General features: G+C 44.5%; 1 protein-coding gene across 17 annotated transcripts in view; it reads left to right on the forward strand.

Annotated features, from left to right (window-relative positions):
- Anks1b (ankyrin repeat and sterile alpha motif domain containing 1B) overlaps window positions 1-13,240 on the forward strand; it is a 1,025,752-nt gene that overhangs the window by 950,838 nt on the left and 61,674 nt on the right. The gene's annotated exons all lie outside the window — the stretch shown is intronic.

The following is a 13,240-nucleotide window of genomic DNA, read 5'->3' on the forward strand; positions in this document are numbered from 1 at the left end:
ACTGAGGTGGGTGAGGGCTGGGCATCACAGTAAATAGGTGGCAGTTTACTATGACTCAGATCTTCTGTCAGCCTTCTTCTCCAATAGCCCCTGATGTCCAGTGCTATAAAATAGTTTGAGAACCGTTCAACAAATAGCAGTTTCCCATGTGTTGTAATCTGTATATGTAGGTACAAGTAACACAAGGAAGAAGTCACGAATAGCTTAGTGGAAACCTTATGAGTCAGCTCGTGGTTGCTATCAGGAAACCTGTTAGATAAAAAGTTGTGAGGTTTACAGAAGATAAAGTAGAGACTCTTGAGCCGGGTGGTGGTGGTGGTGGTGGTGGTGATGCACTCCTTTAATCCCAGCACTTGGGAGACAGAGGCAGGCAGATGTCTGTGAGTTCAAGGCCAGCCTGGTCTATGAGCAAGTTCCAGGACAGCCAGGGCTACACAGAGAAACCCTGTCTTGAAAAACAAACAAAGTAGACCCTTTTTCCATCTTGGCGACACTCTGTCTTCTTGTGTCTGCAGAAAGCTTTGTGTGGGGGCCAGAGCAGACTCTGTACACAGACAGCCTTGCCTGGGAGTTTCTTCAGCAGTGACGCTGTTTTCTTCAGGGGGTCTTCAGTTGGGTTCTGAGTTGATTTCTTCCTTTTTTTTTTTTTTTTTTTTTTTTTTTTGGTTTTTCGAGACAGGGTTTCTCTGCGTAGTTTTATGCCTTTCCTGGAGCTCACTTGGTAGCCCAGGCTGGCCTCGAACTCTCAGAGATCCACCTGGCTCTGCCTCCCGGGTGCTGGGATTAAAGGCGTGCGCCACCACCGCCCGGCCTGAGTTGATTTCTTTCTGGCTGTGCAACCTGGACCAAGTCATTATGTATTTCTGAACTTTAATGTACTTGGTTTAAGATGTGGACAATGCCTGCTTCTCAGATAATATGTGTGAAAGTATAGTATAAACTATTAAGGCTGTATGGAAAAACACATAGTGGATGGATGGAAAGAAGGGTGGATGGATAGATGGATGGATGGATGGATGGATGGATGGAAGGAAGGAAGGAAGGATGGATGGATGGATAGATGGACGGATGGATGGATGGAATGATGGATGGATGGATGTTAATAGATACATGATAGACAGACAGACAGGCAGAGATAGTTGCCTTAGTTACTTTTTTATTGCTGTGATAAGACAACAAGACCAAGGCGACTTAAAAAAGAAAGAGGTTATTTGGGACTTACAGTTCAGAGGGTTAGTTGATGACTGTCATGGCAGGAACCATGACAGCAGCCAGGCAGACATGGCACTGGAGCAGTAGCTGAGAACTCACATCTTGAGATTCAGCTACAAGACAGGGGAGGAGGTGGAGAGGGAGGGGGAGAGGGAGGGAGGGAGCGCTAACTGGGAGAGATGTGGGTTTTTTGAAACTTTAAAGCCTGCCCAGACAGGGACATACTTCCCCCCAGTAAAGCCACACCTCCTAATCCTTTCCAAATAGTTCTATCAACTAGAGACCAAGCATTCAAATCTATGAACCTATGGGGGAATCCATCTCTGCCACTTCCAAGTTATAGAAGAATACAGCCCAGGAAATCCTATGGAAATACTATGTTGTGACATGATTGTATAAAACATTAAGTGAGAAGAGGATTCTTTTTTCCTTAAATGAAATTTAGAACTTGTGTGTGTGTGTGTGTGTGTGTGTGTGTGTGTGTGTGTGTGTGTGTGTGTGTGTTGTATGCATATGTGCATGTGTGGGGCAGGGGCACTGATACATCTGTGCTTGTTGAGGCCGGAGGGTGACATTGGGTATCTTCCTCAATCAACCCACATGTTTTTTGTTTGTTTGTTTGTTTGTTTGTTTTATTTTTTTAGACAGTCTCTCCCTGAACCTGGAGTTCAGTGAGTGTACTAGGCTGGCTGGCCAGTGAGCCCCCAGGGAGCCTCAGCACTAGGATGACAGGGCCACACTGCCATGCAGGCTTTTTACAAGGTGCTGGGGATCCGAACTCAGGTTCTCATGTTCTCATGGCAAGATGACCGGGTTAGAGCACCAGCCCTGAAATTTTGGACTTTTAAAAGACACAGAGTACATAGAATTTTTAACTAGAGAAGTACAGATGTCCACAAAAAAAGTATTTATCCCTCTTTGAAAAGAGAAGGAAGCTTGTTATTTATTTACACTATCCCATTCCTCCTAAGAGAAAAGACGTGTTTCTCCTGGAAGTTCTACCCAGGGCTCAGCATTTTGGGAAGTTACAAAATGAGCCTTAGAAAATAACAGCTATGTTGGAAGAAACAATTTTTTATTGCTGTATTACATCAGATACTTTCTAATGTCCATCAGTTGGTGACTCCATTTTAATTTAGATTTTCCATCAGAGAGGTCCTACTTATAAAGGCTTTGCCTGCCCATGATTTCAAGTTTTTCTTGCATGGTCTAAAGAGAAACTCTTCAGACTTAAGCATGGGCAGATAATATGCAACCAAAAAGAAGGTTAAGAAAAAACCCTTTGACATAGGAGCTTCCTGATTGACAGCTGGTCCAGTGGACAAGCTGACAGCTCAGCTTCAGAGATATTGATGCTGTCTATGAGCCAAGAAGCCAGACTGACTACTCCTGCCACTGAAGGCCTCACACCAAGCCCAGGTAGAAAACAGATATAAACCTAAAGTGCTGTGTGCTTTCTTTATTAATTTATTCAATCCACCGCCTCTTCTCAAAGTACACCCTCTAGCTCTGACAACTGTGGGCTTAGGAATGCCCATATGGTCAGGGTCTTTTTTATCCTCATATCGAGTCTTTACATAATCAGAAGAAATGAGAGAGCCGCCCCCTTGAGGTTCACTCCTTGTATTATACATCTGGAATCTTTCGTTCTCCGTTAAGTCTGTCAAAGAAGCAAATGAGACGGCTGGAGTCTGTCCCCACAGACGCAAGTCAGACCTCAACACCTCCAGTCATTTTTCTAGAGAAATTAAAACCAGACCTTTTTTTTAACTCCATAGAAAAGATTCTATTTTCAACTGAATAAAGAAATAGGACAATATTTGAAAACCCTGTTTCAATGGAACTGACCTTGTGGTTTTCAGAGTGCCTGAGGCCTGCTGACATTGAGCAGCTTGCTCTCAAAGACACACACCAGGCTATTTTTCTACTTGTTAAATTTTTGGAATGCTCCTCATTATATTCAGTCCAGTTCTTGAGTCCATGGGTCAGAGTTTCAGCTGTTATAATCTGACCTTGCTAAAAATTTAAAGGCGAAGAGAATTCTATCATTCTCCTCTCCCTTTCCTTTTTCTAGTGATAAAAATAAAAGAAAGGGTTTTTTTTTAAAAAAAAAAATATGTAGAAGAAATAGGGCTGGTGGCACAGACCTCTCAAAGTTAATTCTGTTGGAATGTGACTAAAGAACCATGTCAGTAAGGACTCTTTGGATGCATGTGAGTAGCAACAACAACAACAAAACACTTCAAGATGACTTCCATGGAAAGGGCTGTCCTGAGTCAAGTCCCTCTGAAGTCCGGGTCCTCTTCTAGCCAGGATCATAAGCTCTGGTGTTCCTGCCTTCGCTCCACATGCTGGTGCTTAGCCAAGGGGTGGTTGCCAATTCAAACCAGACCATTTTGTTTTTGTTTTTGTCTTGTTTTACCTTGTTTTTTAAAGTCAGTAGAAAAGATTTCCAACTGAATAAATAAATAGGACAATATTTGAAAACCCCATTTCATAGGAACTGATCTTAGGATTTTTGTAGTGCCTGTGGCTTGCTGAAGAAAAAAAAACCCACGATCATTTCTCTGAGATTTTCTATATTCCTTTGGGTTGGCTCCTTCCCCTAATAAGCCTCCTCTACATCCGGAGAGTTTCAAGCCCAGTTCCTCTACAGTTTGAACCGACATCAAAGAGAGTTGATCCTTCCATCTTGAAGGTATGGTGTTGAGTCCTATCAGTTCAGATCAGTCTGGTTTGGATCAATCAATTTTCTCTCTCTAAGCTAATCATAGAGGTAGGGGTGTGTGTGTGTGTGTGTGTGTGTGTGTGTGTGTGTGTGTGTGTGTGTGTGTGTGTGTGTGTGTGTGTTTCTTTGTGTGATGTGGAAGGGAGGGAGCTCTCTGCATGGACAGTTAGATTCCTCTTACCAGAAATGGGGTTGGTTTCCAAGCAGACAGAAATAGCCACAGTGAGCAACTGAAGAAACTCACTTTTTCTAATTTTACCAATATCCAATAGAAATTAGTTACGTTATAAGGGTATTGATTTCAGTTTCTGTACTTAATCGATGAGCTTTTTAGACTCTCAGATCTGAAGTAATGAAGTCAAGCCTTTTAAAAAAAAAAAAAACATCTCTGTCACCTTGGACAGCTCCTTGGTTCTCTGAGTGTAGCTAATGCCCACCTCCTATTATTATTTTGAAGCACAAATAGAGTAACATCTGTCAAAGCATTTTAGAAAGTCTGAAGCTATGCATTTGGATTATCCTCAAAATTATTGTTATTATTATGAGATACTTTCTAATTTTCTTCTTCATTATGCTTTTTCAACTGCAACAGAATAAATGCATAAAATGTAGCTGTTTTACAAAACTATTTCTATTTTCCAGTTTGTAAGCCCAAACTAATATCTCTCCACTGGTGTGGAAATAGAATCCTTATAAATGTGAACTCTGCCTAAAGCAGTTCCTGCACATGGTATAAGCTAGCTTTCCTTGGGAAAAGATTTATGATATATAAAACATGTCAAGATCTCTATGAATTACATGTTTCAAAATGTGTAATCATATTTTCATTTACAAAATATTTGTGATATTGGTATTATACCTGATTGAATATTTGTGTGGAGAGTATACATGGTATTAAGACAAAAGGCAATTTGATGCCTTCCCCTTTCTATATTAACCTTACCTAACTAATTCCTTGCCAGCATCCTTCTGATAGGTAGGATGTAAGCTACACATCAACCTGGATCCTCAGCTTTGGCCATGTCTGCATCTTCATGTTGAGCACCACTAGCATACAACTAATTCTTCTGAACTCACGGGTCGTGACATAAATACAGCAGGTGGCATTCCGTGACATTTTCCCGGCCACTATCAAGGAGCTCGAGCCATGCCTCCCTCCCTTCTCAGCCCCTAACAGTGGGTTTTTTTTTTCATTTATATTATTTCTTATCAAGTTTTTTGTCTAGTGATCCTAGACTGTTGAAGCATTTGTAGAACTTGGTTTGGACTGGGTTCATCAGCAAGCTGCTTCCCAGCTCTCTTACTATACTAAATTTAAGAAGTTAACCTGAAAAGCACACCTCTCAGATCATCCACCAATGCATCAAATAGATGCTGAGCAAAGTACAGCTGAGGAGAATCCATAGCTTCCTACCAGAGACCTCCTAAATTGACATCGTTCAAGGTGATTGAGTGTTCAGGTAGCTCTTGTTTTTCCAATTTTTCCATGAGGATGAAATGAGCACACAGTGGAATCTCGGAAAATATCCTCTAACAAATGGCTCTGTCCATTGCTTCTTTTTAACCAGAAGCAAGAAACAAATGTTGAACGTATAGTTAACAAATGAGTTGAAATAAAGAAAATGACAGCCTCTGCTTGCAAGAAAGGACTATAATGTATATTTTGGAGAGACATTACTGGCAAAGAAAAAAAAACACACTACTTTGCAAAAATCTAGTTTCTTTGCAGCAATTCATGCTATGATAAAAAGCCGACTGCTGCCTTTCTGAACAAGTTATTAATAGTTCTGCTTTTTGCTGGCCTGAAACGTGTTTGTGTCAGTGGAGATGGCATTTCAGCTTTGAGGTAGAACACGTACAACAGCTCCTGTTGCTATAAACAGTATGATCCCAATTGTCTTAAAATCACACGGCAGAGAGAGCTCCAGTACCCAGAGAGCTGTCCAGTGAGTGCGCTGACGGCTATTTTACCGATAATTGAGTCACGCCAAGGACAGCTGCAACTGTCCTTTTAGGTTATAGATTATACCAACAAATAGGTGATAGAAATACCATAACCTATAGTTCTCTGCCACACTGGCGGCTGAAAAGATTATTTAATGTGCTATAAAGATTATTTAATAATTTAATAATTATTTAACCAGGAAGAGAGTTAACAAGGAAGAGAAGGTGAGAGGTATGCGGAGGTGCGGGGAGACACCTGAGCACGCAGTACCAGGACTTGTTCCATTCCAGTGGAAACACAGTTTGCTTACGCTTACATTTACTTATGCTTACAATGCTGTCACCTGCAGCATTGAGTCCCACAGTCAGCTGTCACTAAGGAAACACCAGTTGGCCCAACTTTTCCCTCCCAAGAATCTTTCCCGTCATTGACGTAAGGGGAAGGTCATGACCATGAAGATTCGGTAAGATGGCTCTCCAGAGAGGTAGGGGAAGGATGGGAGATGGTGTTTTCTTAAGTCTGTCATCCTCTGCAAATAAACCAGCTCACCTGAAACCTTTTGTGAAGAGGGTCCGCAATGTAGTCGCTCCTGTCTTCCACTCTTTGAGACGAGAAAGAGATGCTAACGCTGAACTTGAGAGGTTGACGGTGTGGCTGCTGTGAAGAATCAAAATCAGACGCAGTGGTGAGGGTGCCCACAAGGTGGGAGGGTCAGCCTCCGTCTAGGGGAGATGGACAGCAGTGATCAGATGCTGACCTACAGCCTCTAGGCAGCTCAGAGGAAACAGAAGTTTCTGGCATCCAGGTGGGGTTCAACTAGTGCCCACACAGAAGCAAGGACCACAGGACCACAGCTGCTGGAAGGAAGTCTGCACCAGGGGCTTAGCTGTGCTGGGTGTGTTTGACTCCATGTTGACAGCTCTAACCAGGTCTTCTCAAGGAGCTGCCAAGATCACTGGCTAAGGCTGCGGCTTCCTCTGGTGACGTGTCCTTTTCTTCTGCTGCCTTTGAACCTTTGGATTGCTTTAGGAGTGCTGTCCTCCGGGAGGGGGAACAGGTCTCCTTGTTCCTCTAGCTTCCGTTCTGAACCTTTCATATGTCTTCCTGGACAATCTCTGAGTACCCTGCAGTGTGAAAGTATTACACTAACAGAAGAAAAGCAAGAGGGAGTCCTTTTTCTTTTCAGGTCTAGACCAAGACAGAAATTTTCATCACGTATAGAATCTGGCTGGAGGGCTGTATTCACAGAAGTTTCCTTATTAAACTAACTACATCACATCAACAGCCATCCCTGAAGGTTTCCAGAGCCTAATTGGAATGGCTGGGTTGCTGGAACTGTCAACAGTCTACTTTATTTGGAGACCCACCATCAGATTCTTAACTCCAGCTGAAGGCTCCCTCTGACAGTGTTTATGAAAAAGATCATGTCCGTAGCAATCATCCTTCCATAAATGTCAATTAAAAACAGGGCTGATCCCTACTCCAGTCCTTGCATGCCTTAGGTGACCCATGGCTATTTGGAGGAATGTCAGGGTACCAGAGAGATCACTCATTTCTTATGCTCTAAACTTTCCCCAGACCTTAAACTTCTGATTGAAGGAACAACCATTTGGCAATATGGGAAACATGATCCTGAATGGGATAGAAAATTGCTGGGGGGCTCAGAGAAGGTCTTTCTGAGCCTGTGTCGTTAGGGGAAAATGCAGGGCATGAGGGAGTCAGCCCTGCCACATCTGGACGAAGACAACAGCAGGTGTCTGCGTGTGGCTCTCTAAAGCAGAATGATCTGTAGGAAGAGGAAGCATGTGGGGCGGTGGCCAGACCTTAGAGGCCACTGTGAAGACCTTGGTTTTCTTCTCAGAGAAGGCAAGCTGAGCGGCATTGTCTGGCTCTTGTTTTACATGGGTTGCCTTGGTTCCTGTATTGTAAATATACACTAAGAGAATAATAGTGGAAGTGACGAACCTCATTGGGAAAGAAAAGGATGGTCGGGTGAGAAGAGGTAGAGCTGAGTGAGTAAGTGCAGGAGGGTTTCTGCTGGACACAGAGCGTGAGATCGAGACCGAGAACGAGGGACTGTGGGCCTCTGGCTGATTGGGTTGGGGCATTTCAGGTTGAGATGCCAACTGAGTGTCTGAGTAGAGGTGTTAAGTCAGCTGCTAGGTATCCCAGTTTGGAGTTCTGGGAGAGAGGTCTGGAGTGGAGATGCCAACACGGGAGTTAGGACCAGGAAAGACCACCTAGTATAACCAAAAATGATACAAGAGTCCAGAACTCTAGTGGTCCAGGAATGGCTAGCTAATAGGAACCAATAGGAGACTAAGAAATAGACAGGGGAATAAAAATGCATTGAGTAGGAAACTGGAAAAGTCTTTCTGTTTCAGTAGAGCAACCTCAGGTAGAGACTTTGCTTAAAGAACAAGGAACTGAGCTGGGCATGGAGAATGGTATTTGGTAGAACAGGAATATTTTGCTCTGTAATAGAAGATTATTTAGCTTTTTTTTTTCTTTTTGAGGATGTTCCAGTAGGGAAGGCCTAATGGATGATGAGAGAGAGAGATGATTTGCTGAAAAGTACTAGATTGCTATCAGTTGAGTAGAAAAGAAAGCCATCTCTAGCAAGAAAACTTTGGAGATTGGAAGCATTCCCTCTATTGTGTGGCTGGATTTGAATGCGATTGTGTTGTGCTGATGTTGGCTGAAGTGGTGTCATGGTAACCCAAGGTACAAGATAACAGGGTCTAGATGTACGCTTTAAGGACACAGGGAACGTGTGTCAAGGGAAAGTAGTTCTGAACCAAGAGAAAATAATATGCCTTCTTCTTTCTTCCTTCCTTTCTTTTTTTTTTTTTTCCTCCAACTTTTTGAGACAGGGTTTCTACATCGTCCTAACTCCCTAGATGGACCAGGCTGGCCTCAAACTCACAGCGATCCCCCTGCCTCTGCTTCCTGAGTGCTGGGAAGGCATGCACCACCATACCCAGCCTAATTACATTCCTTCTAATGAGTATTAACTACATCATCAAAGAAGTACAATTATGTTGTTGATGTTGTCACAATTATAAGAGTATTATGGGCTGGCAAGATGGCTCGGAGGGTAAAGGCACTTAGCACCAAAGCTGAAGGCCTGACTCTGACCCTCAGAACCCACAATCCATGGGTTGCCCTCTGACCTCCATACTTGTGCAAATAAATAAACAAATGTAAAAAAAAAAACCTTAAAGACTACCATATCTTCACTTAAACCCCACTTATTTGGATTTCATAGTAATTCCAGCTCAGATAAACTCAATCAGCTTTTGCAGTCCATGTGGACAGGGTGTTAGGAGAACAGTGATAAGCAAATGGAAGAGCCAAGAGATGAGTGATGTTCTTCTGCAGAACTGTCTCCAAGCTCTGCTGCAGCCTCCGATACAGAGGTGCAGTGACAGGCGTCCCTTCTCTCTCCAGCAAAGGTGACAGCCTGTGGTCAGTCTTCATCAGGAAGAAAAAGGAGGATTTTTTTTCCCAGCAAGAGCTCTCTAAGGTTGATCTCTGAGACATAGAAGTGTGTCAGCAGTGACTTGGTTTCCTAATGCACAAATTGCAATAATGAAGTAGACGGATGCAAACGATAATGAGTAACAGCGCTGACTGTCTCTGTAGCACATTACCATTTACCAAGAACTCCTAATGGATTCCATTTGTTCCTTACATGTGTCTGAGCACCTCCTGTGTTCCAGGCCTCTGGAAATTTAGCTGTGGAAAAAGAAAATCCCTCTCTCATTTAGAGTGGCTGATGAGTTGACCTGGTAAATTAAGTAAGCCAGGAACTGCTCTTTGCAGATGGAGATGTTCTAAATGTTCATTAACACTTAGCTTTGGGGGCTGGAGAGATGTCTAAGAGTGTGCACTGCTCTGGCAGAGGACTCATGTACTATCTCAACACCCATGACAGCTGCCTGTGACTCCAGCTCCAGGGGATTTGATAACTCTCTTCTGGCCTTTGAGGACACTGAGCTCACATGCACAAGCCCACATATGAACACATAATTTAAATTATTTAAAAATGTGGCTTTAAGTCATCAATTTTCCAGAACACGTCCCACCCCAGATAAAATGTTATCACTGGTCCTTTCTTTTCTTTCTCAAAGCTTGTTAATCCTAGCACATGTTGTATGCTGTAATAGTATCTTCATAGATGGAGCAAGTTCCGTAGTGAAAGCTCACCTGCGTTTAGCCCCGTGGCCCTGTCCAAGAAAAAGGCCATCTCATATTAGGAATTCATCTGTTACAGCTCCCCCATCTGAACTTGACTGACGAGCAGCCCAACAAAACAGCTGGGCTATCCGGAATGTATCTACTTTTTATAAAAATCTTCCTAACTAAGAAAGCTAGCTACCTTCCTTTCATTTAAGCTGTGTTTTAAAATCAGATTTTTTTGCCATTTATGACAACTCACACAACTATTAAAAGTTTTGAAGTTTTCACTCCTTATTCATCTAAGACCACTTACCAACAGAAGCTAGCTACTGCAGCAGCTGCCCTAAGCAGAAACATGCACGAACGCTTCAGTAGATGTGAGCAGAGGCGAGGGCTTTTCTCCCTTCACTGAGGGACTTCACTGGTGAAATCAAAGTTGCGTAGGGTGCTCTCTACACTGCTCAGCTCTGGTCGGGTTATGGTTGGGAGATACTGTCCTGTAACAGCACACTAAGTGGGCATTACCCTGTAGAAACTAAACACCTCACACCCTAAAGAGAAGCTGCTGATTCGAGAGGGTCGCACCTGCTCAGGGTTTCCCAAAGTCAGTGAGGCATCTCCTGCCAATGTCACGTCCTGTCCCCAGGCCAGAGGCTCAGTGTTAGGGACAGGCAGAGAACAGAGTCCCTGAGGAAAGGGTTGAGACTTTTCATCCATTCCCGTGGAATACAGGGCAGTATACCCTTATGCTCCTCCAGCATAGGGCTGGGAAGGGTCCCAGGGGACATGGGCATCTGGATTGGGAGTGCTGGCCAAGAGGGGAAACTGGCCCATTTGGATTCGCGTAGCACCTCCTGCGCCCCGGAGGACAGACAGGGGTGTCCCAGCAGAGACAGAGAACAGACCAAAAGGCTGACTTCTGCTCTGTGTGACAAGGACGTGTGCACGCCATGGGAGTTGCATGGGTGTGCAGCGAGAAAGCAGGGTGGCTGAGCCCTCCCCTGCACGCCACACGAGTGTGTGCAGGAACAGTAGTACCAAATGTCAGAAGCCATCCGACTCACACACGGAAAAGACCATGTCTTTTCCCCAAGGCCTCCTCCCAAGGAAACACAGAGAAGATGTGCCACCAAGAGAGACCGCCCCATCCCCCTAGAAGAAGAGAGCGCACACCCTTCCTCTCCCTACCTCTGGTGTCCTGGCCCATGCTGAGGAAGGGGAAAGTTAGAACCACCAATGAGATATTAGTTTATATAAAAGGAAAACTTTATGATTGAAAAGTGACCGGGAAGCTATGCCGCCTATCTAAACTATTTAGTGGTCTTGCTCCTATCTACCTGTGTGGGTCTGGTCCATTCAACACTAATGGTGGAAAGGAAATAAAACTTTTCTGGGTTTCCATAACTGTGGAGTTGAGGCCGTACGGGGAAGCAGCCGCATCTCCAGATGTTTGCTTCAGGCTCAGAAATCCAAGCCTCTCTCTGCAGTTCCTCTGGTGAAGTCCCTCACAGCTTCCCAGAACCTGTTATCCACGCCAACTCCGTGGGGCTTCGGCCAGTCATGTAGTCTCTCCGAACGTTGAACTCTTCCTCTGTCAGGTGCCTGGTGGCATGTTAGCTCCTGGTGCTGTTAGAAGTCTATGCAAGAGCTAGAGGCTTTGACTCACATGGCAGAATTTACTCATAATATGGGTGAGGGGGTTCTAGGGGTTGAGGGCGTCCTATGAATACATTTAGTGCCAGTAAAGATACCAATCCAGCTAAGCCTAGAGTCAGCACAGGTGGCCCTCTACATCCTTCCTTTTTACATCCCTAGACAAAACTAACAGCAGATCAAAAATGCTAAACGTGCTGTACGATTTTGTCATGCTTTTCAGAGACAGTACAGTAGATCACCTAGGTGGTCCGTCATTCGTCCCTAGACAGTATAGTATGACACCTGTGTGTTACGTTCTTTGCAGTGTACGGGAGGTGTGTGTGTAGGTTATGTCCTGGAACCGATCCCCCATAGATACTGAGGGACACTGTATGTTTAAATCAGAAAGAAGCCATTAGGGGTAGGGAAGGTAGGATGATTAGCCCCAAGACATGACTTGTCAGAGAATGAATTTTTTTGGAAAATAGGATGAAGATCCTCTTTTGTAGAGAAATTGGCTTGAAGCTTAAAGTGGGAGCCAATAAATGGGAGATGCCCAGACCTCAGGGTTGTAACTTCCATACGGAATACCAGGCATCCACAATCTGTCTCCAGCACACCGGGCAGACGGCAGAGGCACCAGTGTGGTGGAGAAGCATCGGAACTGGAGAGAGATTGCTGACGTCTAGTGAGCGTCTCTGAGAAGATGGCAGAGGAGGGAACTTTTAATCCAGGACAAGCTGGCTCCCATAGTTTGTTTATGGCTGGCACGGCCCCTCAGTGGGTTTCCAGGACGTATTGTGGATATATATGTCCCCTCCCTGCAGTGATCCCTGTCAGATCCACTGGGGTTCCTAGGGACACACAGCGCTTGCTAAGTGAGTTCAGACCATAGCCTATTATTCAGTTTCACAGTGTTTGGGTTTGGGGGTTTTTGTTTGTTTGTTTGTTTGTTTGTGGAGGGATACTAGTTGTTGACAGTTTTCCTCCGTAACTCAGCAAACCTTCTGCCTCGGCCTCCCGAGTACTAGGATTACATCCCCTATCACAGTGTGTTTTGTGGTGACAACATTCACGAAAAGAACTCTGAAAAACAACTTGGGCCATGAGCACCACAGGTTATATGGAAGTTTCTGCTGCAGCTCCTGGGAGGGCTGGCGGTTGGTTGAGCATTGGGTTCTGAGCACACATTGCCGTTTTAGACGCCTGCTAGTACGGTGGAGAGCCCAGTAAAGACGCTGGTTCGTCGCACCCGTACGTGGCTGCTGAGCTGCCCTGGCCCCAACCCTCCCTCTCAGTAGGGGCTCTTCCAGTACACCCTCTTCTACAGGGGACCTGGTACCTGGGGCTTTCCAGCCACAGAGTTCTGCCCTAGAGATCCCTGGAGGCACTAGTACCGCTTACCATTAGTTCTTGACCATTGAAGATAAAAAAAATCCAGATGTTAGCTGATTTTAAAGATGCCTTCCCCAGCTGTCTTGAATTCGGTGAAATGATTATTTTCTGGAAATAACACTATGAAGAGGGAAGATGCTGCT

Source organism: Peromyscus maniculatus, chromosome 18 (genome assembly GCF_049852395.1).
Source record: "Peromyscus maniculatus bairdii isolate BWxNUB_F1_BW_parent chromosome 18, HU_Pman_BW_mat_3.1, whole genome shotgun sequence".
Classification (NCBI taxonomy): Eukaryota; Metazoa; Chordata; class Mammalia; order Rodentia; family Cricetidae; genus Peromyscus; species Peromyscus maniculatus.